The following is a 7,628-nucleotide window of genomic DNA, read 5'->3' as shown; positions in this document are numbered from 1 at the left end:
AAAAGGGATCTTATTAAATGAGCTTAATAAAAATATGTAAATCCATATTTTAAAACTTTCTAAAATGTTATGAAAGATAGAAAAAGAGCACCAGAATCCATGAAAATATTCTCCATCTTTCGTGGTTTATTGTGGCAGTTAGCAGCTTAAGGTTTGACTACCTGAATTTGAATGTCGAATCTACCAGTTCCTTCCTGTGTCATCTCAGGAAAGTTGCCTCACTCCTCTTAGACTTAACTTCCTTGTTTGTAAAGTGAGAGTAATGTTATTATTTAACTCATGCAGCAAGTAAGAGAATGAAATAAAATGATCTGTTTAGAACTCTCAGTTCTGTGCTGGGCTTAGTAAATTCTCGAGAAACTATCCATTATAATAAACATGCCAGTTCTCCTTAAAGTAATCGGTGCATTTAATGCAATCCCAGTTGAGTATCTGTTTCTCTGTGTGATCATAATTGGATTGGAAGTTTGTCTTGGGAGAGTATTGTTTTTATTTTGTTTGTTTCCTGTTTTTGGAGTCATTCGTGTTCTGAGATGTGAATGTCTCCCAACAGAGATGTTTTGGTTTTGGTTTTGCCTTTGCTTTTGCCTGTGTTTTGCTGTCCATGTCTCTCTTTCTCTTCTTCTTCTTTAAAATGTTATTATTTATTTATTTATTTATTTTTAGAGAGTGATTTTTGCTATAGGGCTCATGTACTTGCCTGAGGGACAGAAAGAGACAGAGAAATAGAAAGCAAGAAATCACCCCCTGGGGGAATGACCACACCACAATCCCTTCTCCTCCATTCTCTTCTTGAGATTTTGGCCACGCAGGCACACGTACCTGGTGTAAGTTCTTTTTTGAAAGTTTTTTGCTATAGGGTGCATGCACTTGCCAGAAAGACAGAGAGAGACAGAGAGCGAGAAATCACCCTCGAGGGAGGATGGCCACGCCACAATCCCTTGGCCTCCATTCTCCTCTCGGGATCTTGGGCACGCACGCACACATGCCCGGTGTGAGTCTAAGCCACTGGGTCAGGGACTCGAACCACACTTGACTACATGAGAGACCAGTGACATAGCTGTTACGCCATCTGCTTGTCCCAAAATTAACTGGTTTTTAACACCATAGATTACCTTGGCTGTTTTTTTGATTTTATATAAATATATATAAATGCAGTATGTATTTTTTGTTTGTTTCTTTATGACTTCTTCTCCCCTCTTATCCCCCTTTTTAGGCAGAGCCTTGCTATGTCATGATCCTCCTGCTTCAGTCTCCTGAGTAGCTGGGACTGCAGGCAGTGCCTGGCTTTTAGGGTAGACCAAGAATTGTACCTAGGACTTCCACGTAGCCTCAGCCTACTGAGTAGCGGAGTTAACTGGACCTGGCTTCTTTTCCCAAACATTATGTTTGTGAAATTCAATCAGGTTATGTAATAGTTGTACTATTATTTACATTGCTGTGTTTATACTTTCTATTATTGATGTAAAGTTTGGTTATTCTCAGTTTTGGGGTATTACAAATGTTGATACAGTCTTGTTTATGTCTTTTGATGCCCATGTATATTGCATTTCTTTTGAGTATATATCTGAAAATAGAACTGCTTATAAGATGTATGTATGTTAAATTTTAGTAGATAATGCCAAAGAGATTTCCCAAAGTGGTTGGACAGCCTTACACTCCTACCAGTTAACTTATGAATGTTCTAATTGCTCCACATTCCTGACAACATTTGATATTGTTTATTTTATTCATTTTAGCAATTCTATTAGGTAAGTAGTGTTATTTCATTGTGGTTTTACTTTGCATTTCCCTGTTGCCATTGAAGACTTTTTCAAATGCTTTTTGGCCATTTGAGCATCCTTTCTTGTGAAGTGTCTGTTCAAGTCTTTTGTCCATTAAAAAAAATTACGTTATCTATCTTTTTCTCTTTAAATCCTTTATATATTTTGGATATGACTTCTTTGCCTGACACATGTATTGCAGACATCTTCTCCCAGTTTGTGGTTAACCCTTCTATTCTCAGTATGGTATCTTTTGATGTACAGAAAGTCTAAATTTTAAGGAAGCAAAATTTATCAAGTGTTTTCTCTTATGGATGATAGTTATGTGTCAAGTTTTAAAAATCTTTTCTGCTGGGACCAGCAGTTGGCATAATGGCTATGTCACTGGACTCCCATGTAGTCGACTGCGGTTTGAGTCCTGGACCTGGTGGCTTAAACTCACACCGGGTGCACGTGCATGTGTGCCCAAGATCCCGAGAGGAGAATGGAGGAGAAGGGATTGCGGCGTGACCATCCCCCCTGGGGGGTGATTTCTCACTTTCTCTCTGTCTTTCTGGTGAGTGTACATGCCCTATAGCAAAAACCTCTTCAAAAAAAAGGAGAAAAAAAAACCCTTTTCTGCCTATCTTCAAGGTCATGAAGATATTCTCTTACGTGTTAATTTCTACAGGTGTTATTGTTTTATCTTACTCACTCAGATCCATAGTTTACCTGGAAATGACTTTTGGGTATGGTGGGAGTTTAGGAGTAGATGTTTTCTTTTTCTTTTTCTTTTTTTTTCTTCCCCATATAGATGTCCAGTTGACTCAGAACCGTTTATTGAAAAGACTGTTCTTCCCTCACTGCTGTGCAGTGCCACGTTGATCGTATGGCCATGAATCTGTTTCTGGGCTCTCTTTTCTGCTCCACTGGCCAATTTGCTATCCTTATGCTAATACCAACCTGTCTTAATGCTAACTCTTGATATCTGATAGACTAGAGTGAGTCTTACCTTTTTGTTCTTCAAGAGAATTTTGGCTAATTCTGGTCTTACTTTCTTCTATATAATTTAGGAATTTTCATATTAAAAAATTGCTGGGTTTTGAATTGTAATTGCACTGAATCTGTACAGGTCAATATCTTTACAATATTGAAGCTTCCACTCCTAGAACATGGTAATCTCTCCACGTATTTAGATCTTCTTCATATTCTTCCAGTAATGTAGTTCTCTGTGTAGAAGTTTTTATGCTAATTTCTTAGGGTAGGGTTCCTGCACACTTACCTGTAGTATAGGTTTGAACCTATGACTTCACAAAAGGGGACACACACACACACGTATATATATATATATAAAATCTTTAAGAATGGTCCTGGGTTATGGCACACTCATTCATGGCTACCCTGGGTTGGTAGATGTGTGAGCACTTTTTCACTGATGTCCTTTTGAAGCTCCCAGCTTCTTTTTTTTTGGAGAGGTTTTTGCTATAGGGCACGTGCGCTCGCCAGACAGACAGAGAGAGACAGAGAGACAGAAAGCAAAAAATCACCCCCTGGGGGGATGGCCACGCCACAATCCCTTCTCCTCCATTCTCCTCTTGGGATCTTGGGCACACATGCACCCGCGCCCGGCATGAGTTTAAGCCACCAGGTCTGGGACTTGAACCACGGTCGACTACGTGGGAGTCCAGCGACATAGCCATTATGCTAATTGCTGTTTGTCCATTAAAAAAAATTACGTTATCTATCTTTTTCTCTTTAAATCCTTTATATATTTTGGATATGACTTCTTTGCCTGACACATGTATTGCAGACATCTTCTCCCAGTTTGTGGTTAACCCTTCTATTCTCAGTATGGTATCTTTTGATGTACAGAAAGTCTAAATTTTAAGGAAGCAAAATTTATCAAGTGTTTTCTCTTATGGATGATAGTTATGTGTCAAGTTTTAAAAATCTTTTCTGCTGGGACCAGCAGTTGGCATAATGGCTATGTCACTGGACTCCCATGTAGTCGACTGCGGTTTGAGTCCTGGACCTGGTGGCTTAAACTCACACCGGGTGCACGTGCATGTGTGCCCAAGATCCCGAGAGGAGAATGGAGGAGAAGGGATTGTAGCGTGGGCATCCCCCCTCGGGAGTGATTTCTCGCTCTCTGTCTCTCTCTGTCTTTCTGGTGAGTGTACATGCCCTATAGCAAAAACCTCTTCAAAAAAAAGGAGAAAAAAAAACCCTTTTCTGCCTATCTTCAAGGTCATGAAGATATTCTCTTACGTGTTAATTTCTACAGGTGTTATTGTTTTATCTTACTCACTCAGATCCATAGTTTACCTGGAAATGACTTTTGGGTATGGTGGGAGTTTAGGAGTAGATGTTTTCTTTTTCTTTTTCTTTTTTTTTCTTCCCCATATAGATGTCCAGTTGACTCAGAACCGTTTATTGAAAAGACTGTTCTTCCCTCACTGCTGTGCAGTGCCACGTTGATCGTATGGCCATGAATCTGTTTCTGGGCTCTCTTTTCTGCTCCACTGGCCAATTTGCTATCCTTATGCTAATACCAACCTGTCTTAATGCTAACTCTTGATATCTGATAGACTAGAGTGAGTCTTACCTTTTTGTTCTTCAAGAGAATTTTGGCTAATTCTGGTCTTACTTTCTTCTATATAATTTAGGAATTTTCATATTAAAAAATTGCTGGGTTTTGAATTGTAATTGCACTGAATCTGTACAGGTCAATATCTTTACAATATTGAAGCTTCCACTCCTAGAACATGGTAATCTCTCCACGTATTTAGATCTTCTTCATATTCTTCCAGTAATGTAGTTCTCTGTGTAGAAGTTTTTATGCTAATTTCTTAGGGTAGGGTTCCTGCACACTTACCTGTAGTATAGGTTTGAACCTATGACTTCACAAAAGGGGACACACACACACACGTATATATATATATATAAAATCTTTAAGAATGGTCCTGGGTTATGGCACACTCATTCATGGCTACCCTGGGTTGGTAGATGTGTGACCACTTTTTCACTGATGTCCTTTTGAAGCTCCCAGCTTCTTTTTTTTTGGAGAGGTTTTTGCTATAGGGCACGTGCGCTCGCCAGACAGACAGAGAGAGACAGAGAGACAGAAAGCAAAAAATCACCCCCTGGGGGGATGGCCACGCCACAATCCCTTCTCCTCCATTCTCCTCTTGGGATCTTGGGCACACATGCACCCGCGCCCGGCATGAGTTTAAGCCACCAGGTCTGGGACTTGAACCACGGTCGACTACGTGGGAGTCCAGCGACATAGCCATTATGCTAATTGCTGGTCCCAAAGCTCCCAGCTTCTTGCAGAAGCTGTTCATAGTGCTTATTTCTATGAGGGAGGTCTTCGAAAAATTTGTGGAAAACAGAATTAAAATTTGAGTTCATTTAGGTACAAACAATTTTAAAACTTGTGTAGCTTTTTTTTATAATATGTGTTTTTAAAATAAACTTTTTGAGGACTTCTCATAGAATGAGATTAGAAGTAGAAGATAGATGGAGAAAGGAGCCTCTCATGGAGTGTCTCATAATATTCTGCATTGCTTGATTTATTATTTGGTCACAGGTAATACAATTTCAATTGCAAAATGTAACAGCCAATCAGTCCCCCTCCCCCAGCTCAGGCCCCCAAATCCTGACAGCCCTAGTGGTTCTCTCTTTGCCTGCTCATCAGTTGTGCTCTAGCCACTTGGCTGTCTTTGATTTGTCTTTCTTCTTAGAGAGAGCCACTCTCCTTCTCACCTGAGGGCCTTTGCAGTTCATATTCTCCCCCTCTGTGATGTTCTGCACCTTTCTGCCTACTTAGTTTTAACTCAGCCTTTGGTGCTCTTAATTTTACAGCACATTTTCAGAGCATCCTTTCCTGGATTTCAGACCAGATCATGTTCCCTGGTATATGCTCTTTTAATATCTTATGTTTCTCTTTTGCAACATTTATCACAATTCTAATTAAATAATTGATATTGAAAGTAGTTGTATAATTCTAGATGTGAGTTTTGTTTGATCAGGGACTATGGCTATCTCACTTGCTGATCAACCCCAGGGTCTTGCGAAGGACCTTGTATGCCAAAGACCTTCAATAAATATGTATTGAAGGATCAACGAGTAAGTGAATGATATTTTGGGGGAAATTTTGAGCATCGTTTCTGATTTCCCTAAGTAGGCCCATGGAATGTCAGAGATCTATGTTGAAATATATGAATTCCTTTCTTGGGTCCATCTAGGACTGCACAGGTTCGTGCAATGCAGGCAACGTTATCTTCATACTGAGTGGATTCTGAGAATGCTGTCTGTAAGATGTCTTCTCTAGAATTCCCACTGCCTGTTGTCTGTGAAGACCCTCTGCCTATGAACAAAAGAATGTAACGGACCTCTAAGGATTTCAGTAGGAAAAGGTAATTATTTTCTGAGCTGAACCCTGCCTCAGAGATGCTCCCTTTACCCCCAGGAGCCCTTTCCTTTATGCTTATTCCTAGGCTCCCACCATCCAACATCTTCAGCTTCAGATGGATGCTGGTTTCTTCCTGCCTCTCTGGAGTTTTGTCACTGAACAATTTCCTGTCCATTGATCCTCATGAGATTATGCTGAAATTTCATTCCCAGTGCCATCAGGAGTGAAAGTAACCAAATTGAACTCTAGAGAATGTGCTCTAATACATAAGAACACAGCTAAGTAATTGCTATGTTGATCAGAGGAGGAAATCGTTCACTGTAAAATGCTGTGGGACAACTCATTTCCGAGCAACATTATAATGGGAATTACCTAAACAGATTCTGGATTTTTAAAAAGGGTCTCATGTATTCATCAGAGTAAGGAAAACATTTTAGTTCACTTAACTAAAAGGTCAGAACTTTTGATGTCCCAATTACAAAGGAAATGCGTTATGCACATGCTCATCAGCACTTAATGGATGACTTCAGTTATAACGAAGTTCAGTTGTGTTAAAACTCCTGCTCAATGATCCCTCGTGAAAGCCCTTCTTGCTACTCACTCTATAATCGGACGTTACATTTATCCACTGAAAAGATTTGAAAGGTTTCTTAAAAGGAAAGGCCATTAGTTCAAATATGCCAGCTTTCGCCTGTCAAAGGGCACTTTGCAAATAAACGTTAACTTTAGAAAGCAGAGCTCTTTCATTTTCAGAAAAAAAGTGATGCTAATTGGACTTTGCATGTGTTTCCTTTTTTGAGATACAGACCACAGAATTTGTTTATGACTATCTTTAGTATGAACAGGAAGCTTAAGATGAAATGGAAGAGTTAAAATGTTATAAAACTCATGGGAAATACGTTCCCAGTGATCCAGTGGCTTTAAAAAGTTCAATTTTTAAACATGTGAATGATGCAGTGTAGGGTTCTTTCTTCAGTAACAGGGAGGGGCATTGCTGTGCCAACCATACATTCTGTGCCTGTGATCAGCTGCTTATTATTTGTCAGAAGAATAGCTGGGGTGGGACGAATGCTGCAATATTTGGCTGTGGAAAAAGGGTTTCTCTGTGAGAAAAATATTAGTTTGTATAAAGGTCAAACCTGAAACTGTAACTTCTCAGCAGCACCCTACACCTAATCTTAACACTAACTTAGGTAGAATAAGGTTTTATGAGTAGCCTTTTGAGGCAGATAAGTGTTCAAGGATATGTGTTCAAATATTATTATTTCCTCATAAGAGATATCAAATATTCTTCATCTTTCTTATTTCCATTAAGTCTCACATCTGCACCATGAATTGTCCTCTTCAGCCAGAACAGGCCAGTTTATGCTGCTGCAACAAAAAAAGGTCCCAAATCATCTTCTGCTGGTTTAGGGATTGCTGGTGGATGGTAAGAAAAACATTGCCTAAGGCAGGAATAGTGTTTCTCTTTC

General features: G+C 39.6%; 1 long non-coding RNA gene across 1 annotated transcript; it reads left to right on the top strand.

The window, feature by feature from the left end:
- The first annotated feature begins 1,298 nt into the window (after positions 1-1,298).
- LOC114007608 (uncharacterized) lies at positions 1,299-6,833 on the top strand. The gene is made up of 3 exons (XR_003549204.1): positions 1,299-1,406; positions 5,990-6,160; positions 6,242-6,833. It is a non-coding gene; the product is annotated as an uncharacterized LOC114007608 (long non-coding RNA).
- Positions 6,834-7,628: the final 795 nt, after the last annotated feature.

Source organism: Tupaia chinensis, unplaced genomic scaffold, assembly GCF_000334495.1.
Source record: "Tupaia chinensis unplaced genomic scaffold, TupChi_1.0 Scaffold000208_1, whole genome shotgun sequence".
Lineage (NCBI taxonomy): Eukaryota > Metazoa > Chordata > Mammalia > Scandentia > Tupaiidae > Tupaia > Tupaia belangeri.
Note: the sequence above shows the minus strand (reverse complement) of the source record. Positions and strands in the feature narration are given on the sequence as shown.